General features: G+C 41.2%; 1 long non-coding RNA gene across 5 annotated transcripts in view; it reads left to right on the forward strand.

Moving 5' to 3' along the window:
- Positions 1-13,431, forward strand: part of LOC102404792 — an 18,510-nt gene extending 5,079 nt beyond the window's left edge. For 2 of the 5 annotated variants that reach the window (XR_006552849.2, XR_006552847.2), the window contains 4 exons: positions 6,491-6,560; positions 9,923-10,001; positions 10,270-10,503; positions 11,796-12,889. This is a non-coding gene — a long non-coding RNA (uncharacterized LOC102404792). Of the gene's footprint in view, positions 1-6,490; positions 6,561-9,922; positions 10,002-10,269; positions 10,504-11,795; positions 12,890-12,914 lie in introns of those variants that run through there. The other 3 variants (XR_006552848.2, XR_006552850.2, XR_003110989.3) reach the window with 3 other exon arrangements.
- The last annotated feature ends 271 nt before the right edge of the window (positions 13,432-13,702 follow it).

Raw genomic sequence — 13,702 nt, forward strand, 5'->3', positions numbered from 1 at the left:
TGCTAAAAGATTCATCATTACCTGCAGTCATGAAATAAATCTTTGATACTTACAACTATAATATCCATGCTCTACGTTTTATTGCAGATATAGGTAGACAGTCATTATTTCTGACACTTTCTCAGCATTACAAGGAGTACTCTGGGGGGGAAACTAGTGTACAGTGTTACAGAAATAGATTGATAGAACCACATGGAAACCAGTTACTTTACTGAGCCATTGTAATCAATACAATATTCCCTTAATGATATTAAACAGTCACATAGATTCCAAATTTCACGTTAGACTCCGATCTAAACACAACCTCTGTTATCTACAAATTAAGTTGCCAAGAGGGAAATTTATTATTTTTTTTACATCATATGGTACTTTACAAGAAATACGTTCCTGAATGAGAATTTTTTTTCTAGTGTTAAAGTTTATTATTATTTAGGGGACATTAATACAAGACAATGGTCAACAACAATCACTTTATAGCCCTTGTGGGACGTTCGAGATCAGTATGTTGAGAAGCTTCCTGTTCAGAGGCCTTGCAGTGGTTACTGTACAGTAGTTATTAGAGTCACTTATATTGCAGCAACCTGATGTATCATCCAGAGGAGGTATTAAAGTTGTCTTTGGCCATGAGTTGTTTAAGAGAGAGGCTCTTGTGTGCTGTGCTCATCCCCCAAAGGCATCCTGTGAGAGTCCCTCCTTTCCTGGAGGTCACTGCTTTTAGCAACGGTGCCTTTCCCAAACCCCTAAAGTCATGGCTGGGGCAGGATTCCAACTTCTCTTTTCAGTTTTGTCATATGTGTCTAAGTTCTCTCATTTTTGATGATCATGTTAGGAAACCAGAGGCTAAAACAATGGTGTGTCACTGTTTTGTGGGAAAAGGATTTGTCTAACTGAAGAACTCTGTGGTTGGGGCGGTATGACTGGGACCAGCACTGTGACTTACTGCTGGGGCAGGCGTGTCCTGGCTAAACTGGCACAGGTGCTACCCGGCAGCTCTGGAAGGCCATCTGCTACCCCTGGGGACCACCTGCTTCACAGGCCAGGGCCTGGATCACTGAGCTCAACCAGTAGTAGCCACTTCTGAAAAGAGTCATCAGTTCCAAAGGAATCTTTGTGTCTGCATATTTAAAGCCAAGATAATTATTGGTAGTCCCTGCATAACAAATGTAATTTCAATTATACTGTTTTTCTAAATTAAAAACTATTGCTTGTGTGAAATGAGTATTCCCAGTTTTTTTAAGTGCATTTTTAATGTTTTTATTCTAGGAACATTAAGAGCATTGAACAAAAGATTGTCCAATTACTATATAATGTTAACAAATATGCCAAATCCTTCATTTCCATGGCAGCAAGTGAAGCTGGAGGCTGTGCAGGCTGATTCTGAGATTTTTCAGCCCCAAGGTGGATAGGACAATATTTGAAAGTGTATGGCTACAGAACAGGTTTTTTTTTTGGAGGGGGGGCCTTTAAAGCAAAGTTACAAGGGGCTGTCAAACACTTCTTCATGGCTTAATAGCCATAACATTAATAAGTGGGTTTTTAAAAAGATTTCTTTATGTGGACCATTTTTAACTCTTTATTGAATTTGTTACAATATTGCTTCTCTTTTAGGCTTTGGTTTTTGGCTGTGAGGCATGTGAGATCTTAGCTCCCTGACCAGGGGTTGAACCTGCACCCCTTGCATTGGAAGGTGAAGTCTTAACCTCTGTACTTCCAGGGAAGTCCTAGTGTTGTGTTTCTTGTGTTGGAATAATGTTGAAACTTCTACTCACACTTAGTCTATTGAATAAAATTAAAAATATGATATAGCCTTCTGATGGTTTACTAATAAGATTGCACCAAATAAAAGTGTCATAGTATATACGATTATCTTAGTGTTTCAGGCAGAATCCAAAAAGATGGAACTGAATAGAAAAATCAAACCTGAAGTCCTTATTTCCTCACCTCCCTAACTGGTTGCTGTGGCTTTCATAGCCTGGGAACTTACCAGCAGGTAGTCCAGCAGTTGGAGCTGTCACTGTTGATGAAGAGGAGTTGGTTTTTCTTTTTGTTTGGCTGGCATCATGGATAAAAGAGCTTAGGAAAAGTGAATATCCATATGTATGCTCTCTATCTGACATTGTATTACCAGGCTTAGGCTTCTCCAGAGCATTACTTCTTTATATCTGGAGAGAAGCAATTAAAAAATTACCTGCTAAAATGGATCTTGGATGTTCGCTTTTCTATTTTTGAAAGGCAGGTTGGCTATTTTGCCCTTGAGCCTTAAGAATTGTTGCTGATTGGCTGTTTGTTATTTTTTAATAATATATGGCATGTATCCAAGTAAGCATTCCGATGACCTCGACAATAAAATGTGATTCTTGGCTGCAAGGTCTATTGGGGGATGGCAGGCTGCCAGCCATTCATACATCATTTACAGGTGGCTGTTTCTGACAGGCCAGTGTTAGTTATTGTAAATGAGTGACAGTCCCTATAACTCACCTGTAAGCCTTACTCCACCTGCCCAGGGCATCCGAGCTTCCCCCGGCCTCTTCAGCACACGTGTTCCTCCTCCACGAAGACCCACAGGCACAGACCCTCCTGTGCACACTTCTCCTCCCCCGGGCTCATCAGGATGGGGAGCTACCTTGTATGTGATTGACGATAATTAGGTTTCAACTGCCTTCTGATGCAGAAATACACACTATTACAGCATGGCCAATTCTGCTCCTGCAATCTTGCCTGTGAAAGGGTATTGATTCACTCTTGCACATTTTTAAAAGGTCATGGCAATAATTCCATCTGAACTGTGCTAAGTGAAAATAGTTTGTAGAAATAATATGGTTGCTTCTTAGTTCCATTGTAATTGAAAGCCACAATGGCTTGTTTTTTTAGTATATTTTAATTACATGTGTCTCCTTGCCCCATCTTCCCCTGATAAAGTGTTTGTAAAGTTATAAACCAGGTGGCCCCCTGTGGCAATGTCTTCTGACTTTTTGGCAAAGGGGACTTTTTTTGTTTCCCTACAGTATAAGGTGAGGTCTAACCAAAGCTCTGGGTCATTCTGCCTTATTAATTTAAGAATTAAAAACAGGAGACTTGAACTTTTTCCCTGACACTGTCATCTGCTGCCTGTTTTCATAAGATTAGGATATATTGGCTTTGATGAGCAAGATGCTGAATATGCTCACTTTCCACAAATTTTCATTGTAGCTCAATAGCCTTTTCTGGGTTGACTAAAAAAATATTATTCTTGCTAGTTATCAGACCATAATAAAAAAAAATTGGTGGTGGGAGTTTATAGCTCCTGTGGTATACCCATCCTCACAGGTGACAGGAAACTATGAATAATCTGTCATAAATTACTGGAATACTCAGATAGCAGTTTAAGACTTTTTCCCTACATTTTTAGCTTTTCTGAGGCAAAAGAGTTTTAAAATGCTTGAATTGCATGTTTTGGGAAAGTGGGTGATCAGATTTTATGCTCTAAGCCACTCTGGATCTCTCTTCCAGTGAGGGGGGGGAAAAGTCTCAGCTGTTTCTAGTCTCAAAAATGAGCCCGTCATTGTACTTGCAAACTAAGGGGCATAATCTCATCCAGAGCGTGGGGATTTACGCACATAATTACCATCAATGCTAATGGCATTTATGTCTGTACAGCCCTGCACATCAAGATGAGAATATATTTCCATGTCCTCATGCTGTGAAAGTCCATTTAATATCATTCATTTTACAACTGATTTTTTAAGATGATGTCCACATTCTGTCATGGCATACGGATGCCTAGTTAAAAGTAAATGGGGGAAATATTGGGAAGGGATGTGATGGCTAAACTTGTTCATGTCGATGAGATATCGCTAAACTCAAATCCATTCATACTCTTTAAATGACAACGCTCTAGTCGGCTTTGAAACTGCTGGCACACTTTTCATAGTGTTATAAATTTGTCAGCCTAATGGGACATTTTGTAGATGTTTTCCTCTTTAAGTGCTTTAACAGGAGTAGGTATTCCATTGATCCAAAAATTTAGCTCAGCTTCTCATTTCTGAGAGATGAGAATCATACATTTAATGCCTTACCAGAAATTAAGTGGTGGATGGTGCCCTTCATCTCTTCAAGGAAAGAAAATTCACTCTCTGCTGAGCTCTGCTCTCTTTTGGCCTGGGAGCATCTCAAGAGCAGGACATGATTTGAAACTGAAAACATTAGTGATCATCGGAATCTGAGGTGGTTCCATCTCTTCATTGATTATATGATTGTCTTTATTTCATCAGGCCCAACAGCCTATTGAATGGCGTCTTCACGTCTATGCTGGCCGAGCAAATTCAGATCCGAGTCTTGATTGATCTCTCCAAGGACTTTGACCATTAAAGCAAAATAATAGATCTATCTCTCCTGTCCAATCTCTGACACCCTTATGTTGGAGCCAGCCCAAAGCAAAAGGGTCCTATGCCTAAATCATAAAAATAAGGGGACAGATGTGTGCAGAAGTCCTTCCTGAGAGGGCTGTTTGGGTCTCCTCCAAAGGAACACAGCCTTCTCTGGGAAAAAGAGAAGGGCTTCACAAGAGACCTCAAAAGGCAGTGCAAAGGAGCAAGGTCACTTCTGAATGAGCTAAAGTTGGCCAACCGTGCCCAGCTGGGTGACCTCAGGCAAGCCACTGGACCTCTCTGAACCAGTTTCCTCCTCCATAAGATGGAGCAGGATAAATGCTGAGTGTTTTACCACCTTGAAATTTTATAACCAGTGCCTTTGGCTTTTATAAATATTGGGATTACAGTGAATTACAGTAAATAACAAGAAGGAAACACTGATTTCCATGGGATTATGCAGATGAGAAGGTCTAGGGCACTAGATGCCTTGATACAGTAACACTGGTGGATAAGATGCTAGCCTAGCGCCAAAGCCCAGGTCCACCCCCAACCCTGATGTGTGATTCCTTTGCATTCAACTTGGTGGCTTGACTAGTAACAGCCCAGCTACTGAAGCTGCTGTCAGTGGCACTGACAAATCCCAAGGGGCAGAAGGTAGAGGGTCCTTGGTGAGGAAGTACTAACCTCCTCTCAGTACTAGCCTCTTCCTTGGCATCACCAGACTGGCTTGTGGGTGTTGCTTTACCTCACCAATCACCAACACTCTCTGGGCTTTTTCCTCTTGTGACCACTATTTCCTCAATCATACTGATCACAGAGTTCTTTTTAGCCCTGAAGACATTGCCCTCCAAGTTCCTTTGATTCTAGTCATGCTTTGTCTTCACCCAGTGCCCTAGAATTGTATGTGGTGCATCTATGGCCCCATTCCACTCCACAGGTGTTTTTGAAAGACCATTGCCTCACTTTAATCATGTGGATTCCCTTATTCTCACTTTTGGAAATATCTTCTTTAGCATTAACTCAGTACGTAATTGGGCACCTACTACAGATAAGCATTGGGCAAGCATTGGGTGCTGGGGAGAGTATTGAATGAAACACTGTCTGTGACTTCTAGGACTTGACTTGTTCACATTTGTAGGGTGTTAATCAATTGCAAAGGATGTTCACATACATTTTCTGATGTGCTTTCTACAGCAATTTGGAAAAGTACATCTAGCAGATGATATTATTATTTCTATTCAGAGAAAAAATGAAGACAGTAAGAACAAACTAGTTGCTCAAGGTCCTGCAGGTTAGTAGTGCTGAGTATTGCCTCCAACTCAATGTCCTGCGACTCCAGATGTCTTGTCTTATGTCTCCACCATGCACCTGCTCAGAGCCACAAGTCAAGACCAAGGTATTCCTGGCAGGCCCTTCTCAGTGTGTTCCCTGTGTCTGAGATGCAGCTGACCCTGTGAAAGAATGACTCAGGGGGCCCAGTAGCTTAGAAGGGCTGGCAAGGTGCTTAACCCAAGTCCATGCCTTGCGTGTTGGATTTGTGCCTCTCTCGGGTACTGGGCAAGGGCAGCCATTCACTCCTGAAGTTCCCAAGCTCGCAGTTGTGTACTTTTCGAACTTACACCACTGAGAAATATCAAGGTCAGAACATGATTGAAGAACCTTCTCCCTTCTCTTTTAAGTTGCCGTGCTTATATGATATTGTTTTCCACTAAAGTAGGTTCTCTTAAAAATGAGGTTGAGATCCCTAAAGAAATTGCTTCAATCAGCAGCAGGGCTTAATGACTGTTAATGGGAAGTGGAGATAGGATAGTAAGTGTTACTTTGATTAATAAGAGAACTGCAGAGAATTTAAATTGTGCCACTGATGGATTATTTTCTTCAAGCTTGATAAGCACTTCTCATTTGTTCTTAAATTTGGTCAATACTGTTAAAGGCAGCAAAATGAAGTATAATTAATTCTATTACTGCCGCTCAGACCAAGTGTTACTAAGAAATAGATTATGATGCAGACGACAGTAGAAGTCCCAGAGTTGACAGTTTGATGCTTTGAATACCTGTCACTGCTTGTTAGCCTGAAAGAATGAAGAAAATTTCTGTACCCTGATTTCAAGATACCTAAAACTGTTTTCTCATCTCTGCAGGTTCCACTGACCTAATACAGGGAATATCAATAATGTGATCAACTGATACAGAAATGATCCTGTTTTGGAGGTATGAAGAGTAAATAAAAGATTGAGATATATATTAGTTAAAACCTTACGAGCTGGATGCTCATTCTGAATTAATCACTAAGAAAATGAGATATTGATTTGATGTTAAAAGAAAGCTTTACATATTTTTCCATTTTCAAAGATTCTGCCCCATATTATGAGCCATGCTTTTCTTTATTTAGCAAAGATACATAAGCAAATAGCACAAAATAATTTTAGTGAATAAATAGCAAATTAATTTTATTCAGAACTTAGTTGATAAGCAGATGTAATTGAAATAAAAGATTTTATTTTAGTATATAATTTTATTTACTACAAGTACTAGTGCCTAGGATGGCATGAAATTAGACCTACATCTCCCCTTGTTTTCTGTAAACAGTAAGAAGCACCAGTGTTTTCTGAACAGTTTTTTTTTTTCTTGACACCTTTTAAATCCCTTTTAAATATGCCTGTCTATTTATTTAAGGAACATAAATCACTTTATAAGTCATGCTAAGATTCATGCCTGAATGCAGATGGATATATACAAGGTCTTACCTACTGCTTTCGGCATCTTAATTCAGTGATTCTCAGCCTTGTAGTTCATTCTCCAGGGTATCTCTGGTTAATTCAAGGAGTGCTTCCAAGCTCTAAAATGAAAATAAATTAATTCTACTTAACACTTAAAAAAAATTATGTGTCAGTCCTATTTTATGGAATCCACCAAATAGAAGCAGGCTTTTACAACTTCAGAGAGACTGGGAATCAAACTCCCCCTGAATGTGTGTCCTTCTGTTCACTATTTCTATTTCCAAGTCTGGTATTTCTTCCAAAGTGTAGAAAGTCGCCGGGTGAGTAATTTTGGATGAATATAAAACCAAGTATGTTGGGCTAGTAGTACAGTTATAAAGTTTCTATGAAGTTCAAATTCCGTTATTAAAAATGTAAACCTTATCTATTATGAATTGAGGACTAATTCTCTTGCTCAGATGTCCCATAAACATAATTTCTTAAGATGGGAGAATTATAAGATGTACATTTCAGACCAGAATGTGAAAGTCAAGCCATTGTAGAAGCTTTTGGCTGGAAAATGTAACTTTGGAGACAGAGTAAAAGTGTGTAGAGAGAGAGCTGGAACCAGAAGGCTGCCAGAAGCCCAGGTTCTGAAGCTTCTCCTGCCACTGCAAAGCATCAAACAACCTTGGATGAGTCTCCCAGTTCCCCCAGAACTAAGTTCTTTCCTCTGTAAAGTGAAAGATTGGCCCAACTGGTCTTCTACGTCCTTTTACGCTTGAAAATTCTGGTCTTTGAGAAGAGCTCAAGCATGAGATGTTGAAATGATCTTTTTAAAGGTGTTGACTCAAAATGATGTGGTCTGTACAGACCGTAGAAATAGCCACTGTGGTCTGTGGTCAAGCCTGTGGTCTCCTAGGGTAGATAATGCACTCTGCAAATGCAAGGTGGCCCACCACCGTGTACCTGTGCTCCTTCCTGGAGGCAGAACGGTGAGTCGGTCTGACTCATCTCTGCCTTCAAGAAGCTTAAAGGCTAGTGGGGAGGCAGGCAGTAAGTAAAGGCATAAACCATCACGTGAGTGAGACATTCATTCAACAAATACATTGAAGAGAAGCAAACCAGGAAATGTTTGCATGATAAGATGGGGTCAGAGAAGGCTCTCTGACAGGGAGGATAGAGAGTGAGAAAGCTGACCCAGGGTGGAAGCAGAATAAGGGGAAATAGGGAAGGGAGATTTCCAGGCCTGCTTGCTTAAAAGATTAAGGTGGAAAGAAGCCCGGACCTCATCTGCATTGTCTCGTTGCCTTGTCTTCACTTTTCTTCTCTATTTTGTATACTTGTGAGGTGTTCTTATTAACTCAAGAAAAACCGTGCAGAGAAAAGATTGTTTCCATTGCTTTCTACCCAGTCATTCTCACCTATAGCAACTCAGATAATTTTGCCTTTGGTTTCCCAGACTGCTGCCGACAATTCAAGTTTAAAAACCTCGAGTTGGGTTATTTCCATTCGCACTGTATGTCTGTGTTTGCCCATAGAATTTGGTACAACTTACGACTTCAGAATTACTGTATAATGCTCAGAGGTGTGAAACGCCATTTCGAGTAATGCCTTTCTTCAGTTAATATAGATAAATATTGATGGCAGGCAGCAGTAAAACAAGTCATTAAATTCTCCAGTGCAAGTGTGTCCCACACATAGCTGGAAGCTACAGACATCACACCAGGCGCGGAGAAAACCACTGCATGTAATTGGAGCGCTTGCATCTCTCAGCTCCCTCATGCCAAAATGGAAAACAGGGTTGTTTGGGGGGAAGCACGGGCACCAAGGGGAGAGACCAGGCTGGAATCGCACTGCTGGCCCGTTCTTCCCACTCTGTCTGCCACCGCCCTAATGAGTTCCTGGCTGAGGCAGAAGCCTGTGAAAAATGGCAATCAGCAACAAGCAGAGCTCTGATGCTCTGAAAACAAAGAAACTTTAAAGTAGTAGCCCTATAAAGCCAGCTCAAGAGTTGCAGGGTAACAAACCCCCTTCTCTTTTGTCCTTCGATTGTTTGACAGCAGCCTCTTTGTGTCCCTGCCACACTAGGCTTGGGTCACCTAGGGGGTGTGGCGGGGCTGGCTTACAGTCCCGGATCACGTGCTTGTTGCTTGATTCCTTGGATGAAAAATGGAAGGACCTGTTTCCTCATTTTATAACACCGTCCTAAGGATGCCAGCCTGGTATAGATGTTGAAACTCCACAGTACGGGGTACCCTTTCTTCAAGGTGTTTTTAATGGGCTCTGGGTTGTCAAAGACACTGCTCTGATAATGAGGCTGTGAGCCCCGAGTGAGGAGAAAGCTCTGTAATGAGGGAGGCGGACAATTTGTTACAGTGATGCGGTTACTTGGCCATAATATCTTTTTGAGGTTTATTAAATCATATAAAATTTCAATTTACACTGTAATATTCTATAAAAGATGGAGCACACAGAAGTAATAAGTATGACAACATTTCTTTCATTTATGAATTGTATTGTTGATTGTGTTAACACTGCCACATCCAGCAGCAGGATTATTTATGTCGGGACAGTAATTTTCTATCTCCAATTTAATTTTGTAAAAGTTAATTACAAATTAGAATAAAATGAATGCAGTTATGGAAGGCAGTGAAATGCTGAGATAGGATGTTATTGGGGGGGAAATATTGACTCAGGCCGCTTGTGGTGGAGATCACTGTTATAGAAACCCAGGGCTTCTGGTGCAAGGGTCACCCATCCATTTGTTGGATGAAGAGAAGTTCTGGGTTTAATCCATGAGGAAATGAACTGTCCTTGGGGGACCTTAGGGAATATCAGTGGTCATTCTAGTGAAACCCCTTTCTTTCTCAGACAGGTCACAAAGCTTGTCCCAGTCACCCAGCGCAAAGGTGACAGAATGAGAACTAGAATTCCAGTTTCGGCACACCAGGTTAGTCAACTTTCATTTCACTCTGAGGTGAGTGTAGATTTGTTTCTGCTTTAAAAAGTGGGCAGAAGGGTATGTGGAGAGAGAGGAGGTAGAAAGTTTCTCCAGGTCTTAACACAAACCAATCTGTGCCCCGCAAGATGGAAAATTGAAATGCATGTGGCATTTCACATTGTATACAATACAAAGGGGACCTTCCCAGTCACCTTTTCCTCCCCTGTTGAATTCTTTTTCCATTTCTCCACTGGTAATGACAAAGTTTCTTCGACAGGCTTTCTACCAAAGCCATTGAGCAAAAGAGCCAGTTACAACCCTTCAGGAGTTGCTCCAGCCAACTCAGCCCCCAAGAGAGAAAGGAGCACCAGAGACAGAGACCGAGCAGAGTGGAGAGAATTCCCAGGCCTGAACACGATACCCCAGTTCTTCACCTCCCTTCCCTGCCATTTTCCCATGTGCACTATGCTGTTCCCCTGGGACTTGGCCAATCCCGCCTCTCGCTGAGAAGGTGGGTGAGCTCAAAGGCGCCCAACCTACATCCCTCCATTTTCACCCCACTCTTCTCAAACATGTGGTCTCTTTCCCTTCCCATTCTCAATACCAGACTTTCACCATTTGCAGTATCAAGATTGACTTGCTAGGTGAAAGACTTTTATATTTAGTTTTTAATAGAGCAAAAGTGACTCTAAATTTGTTAATATTCTTTAGGTTACATAGGACAAATTACAGATAAGTGAATCAGTAATGAAATTTGTAATGAGAATTTCTCAAGTATGAAATGTTGGCGCAAGGAAAGTTAATTGCAGGATTTTACAGCCATTATAGTTTATATCATAAATGCAAAAATGACGAGGGCCATTTAATTACAGTAGGAACACACTAAATTTTTATGGAGTGCCATTTTGTTAAAGAGGTACTCGGAGCATTAAGAGCAAATACCATCCTAACTGTGGGTCCAGGTAGCTTTCACAACATCAAATAAATATGCTATTGCTACAAAATTGTTCCTTAGATACTGTAATTGACATGATGACTAATGAGATGGGTTTATTCTCACAGCTTCACATACTCAATTTACAGTGTCTGAAAGTTATTTTTTTCTGCTATCCACAGACCTGGAAGGAACCAGAAAAATCCCTCTTGGAAAACACTATCTCTGCCGCTTCTCTAATTAACCTTCAAAAATGCATTTTGAAATATAGAAGTTGGTGCCTGGCATAGAAATTGGATTGTCTCAGAAAAAAAGGAGACCCAAGTGCTAATTTGTTCCTTATTAAATATCTGACATGTCAAAATTGCAGGCAGTTAATGTTTCTGGTGCCTTTCAGCAAGGCTGGAGACAGCATTTCCTGTGGGCCAGGCACAGTGGGGTGGCTCTGAGTACCAGTTACCCCAGAAGCGAATGCTGTCCCACTACACCCTCCCAGCCTAGGTCTCCCTTTTATTCCCCTCACATTCCAGCCAGGGACCTGTGAGCATAAGATGCCCTGATCTCTATGGAAGGAGGTGTCTAGGGGGGCTGACTTAGAATTCTGGAGCATCCCCCATCATTTTGGGTTTAGGGGATGCACCCCCCTCACCTTGTCACCCCAGGCCTCAGACGCTCCCAGAATAGGAAAAAAGAGTTCACAGTAAAAGAGCCATATTCACTCTGGTCCCCTGAACATGTTTTAGATTGTTTTGGAAAGCCAGAGTAATGGTACCCCCACTGTTTTGGAAATCTAGGGTGGTTGTCCCTCTCTCTATTATCCAGTAAAGTTCCCAGAGGGAGATTATTCTAGGCAGTATTTCTTTTCCTAGGAAAAGTAAAGGAACAATATCCGTGGTCTCCCTTGTCTAGTCAATGGAACTGGAAGTTAAGAACTGTTGATTTGCCTGGAGTCAGCTGGCAACAGAGAACCATCAAGAGCGTCCAGTTCCAGGACAACAGACAGCGCACTCAAGGATTTTGGAGAAGAGCAGCTATACATTGGTAACTGGCACAGTGACAAGCTGTTAATGGTTGTGAATTGGGAGTACTTTACACTATCCTTGAACTCTTCTGTATGCTTGAAATTACTCGTGAATGTAAAAACTGAAATAAAAGAATATCATTAGCTGAAACTGGCCAAAATAAAAATTTTAAAAGGACTGTTGATTTGGAAAACCTGCATTCCACACCCTGCTCTGCCACAAAGTAACCATGAAACTTTGAATGCTCATCTGGAAAATAAGAATGTAATAATGATCCCAGGTTCCAGGAGATATTGTAAACATCTGATAATTTAGTGAAGAATTTGTAAATATAAGAGCAGGATCTCATATGTTCTTAGCAGCATTGGTCACAACAGCCAAGGGCTAGAGGCAACCCATGTCCACAGATAAATAATGTGTAGTATATACACACAACAGAATATCGTTCAGCCTTTGAAAAGGGAAGAGAGTCTAACACATGCTACAGCATGGATGAACCTGGAGGACATTTCGTTAAGTGAAATAAGCCAGGCACAAAAGGACGAATACCATGTGATTCCACTTAGATGAGGTACCCGGAGCAGTCAGATCCATAGAGGCAGAAAGCAGGATGGTGGTTACTGGAGGAGAATGGGGAGTTACTGCTTAACAGGTAGAGTTTCAGTTTTGCAAGATGAAAAGAGTTCTGGAGATGGAGGTGGGGATGACGGTACAACAATGTGAATGACTGTAATGCCACAAAACTGTGCACTTAAATGTGGTTATGATGGTAAACTTTATGTTATGTGTATATATGCTATGTGTATATATGTTTTGTTATTTCCTTATCATATTAATGTGGATATTTATTTTGTGTGTATTAATTTTATTCTAGGTTAGAATTCAGTTCTAATGTTAAGTATTTTGTTGCTCAGATTGTTTCAGCTTTTGTCTCCTTCATAGTTCCTGTGGTTTTTTTTTTAACAGACTCATCTTTTTTTGGGAGCATGTTCCTATTTTCTGGCCCTCAGGATGCTCCAGGCTCATCTTGTGTATTCCACACCTTGGCTGGGAATCAACCACTTCTCCAAAAGCCCTGAGACCTTTCACTGGAGACTAGTGTGTAGAGATACAGCTTTGGGTTGTAGATGTACTCATCATCATACTTTTAGGCCCTCATATCTAACCCCTGCCTCTCTCTTTCTGTATATATATTAAAAACCATGAATTTATACTGATACTTATGATTCCAAGCTAATACTCCAGGGTTCATTTTATACTGGCTCCTCTTCTGATTTTGTAATGTCAAATCTCCAACAGTAAAAAGCCAGGTCTCATTATCTACAATATATTTACTTACTTGTTCAATTCCACCATATACATAAAGCAATTCCAGACCTGCTAACCCATACTCCTCTGAGAAAGCTAGCACTGGGACTTTCTGGTGATCCACTGGTTAAGAATCTGCCTGCCAGTGCTGGGGACACTGGTTTGATCCCTGGTCTGGGAAGATTCCACGTTCCTCGGAGCAAGTAAGCCTTTGTGCCACAACTACTGACTAGGTGTTTAGAGCCCGTGCTCCACAACAAGAGAAAGTGACAGTCTCTCAGTCATGTTGGAGTCTTTGCGACCCCATGGATAGTATTCTAACAGGCTCCTCTATCCATGGAATTCTCCAGGCAAGAACACTGGAATGGATTGTCATTCCCTTCTCCAGGGGATCTTCCTGACCCAAGGATTGAACCTGGGTCTCCTGCATGGCAGGCAGATTCTTA

The sequence above is a fragment of the Bubalus bubalis genome, chromosome 8 (genome assembly GCF_019923935.1).
Source record: "Bubalus bubalis isolate 160015118507 breed Murrah chromosome 8, NDDB_SH_1, whole genome shotgun sequence".
In the NCBI taxonomy this organism is placed as follows: Eukaryota; Metazoa; Chordata; class Mammalia; order Artiodactyla; family Bovidae; genus Bubalus; species Bubalus bubalis.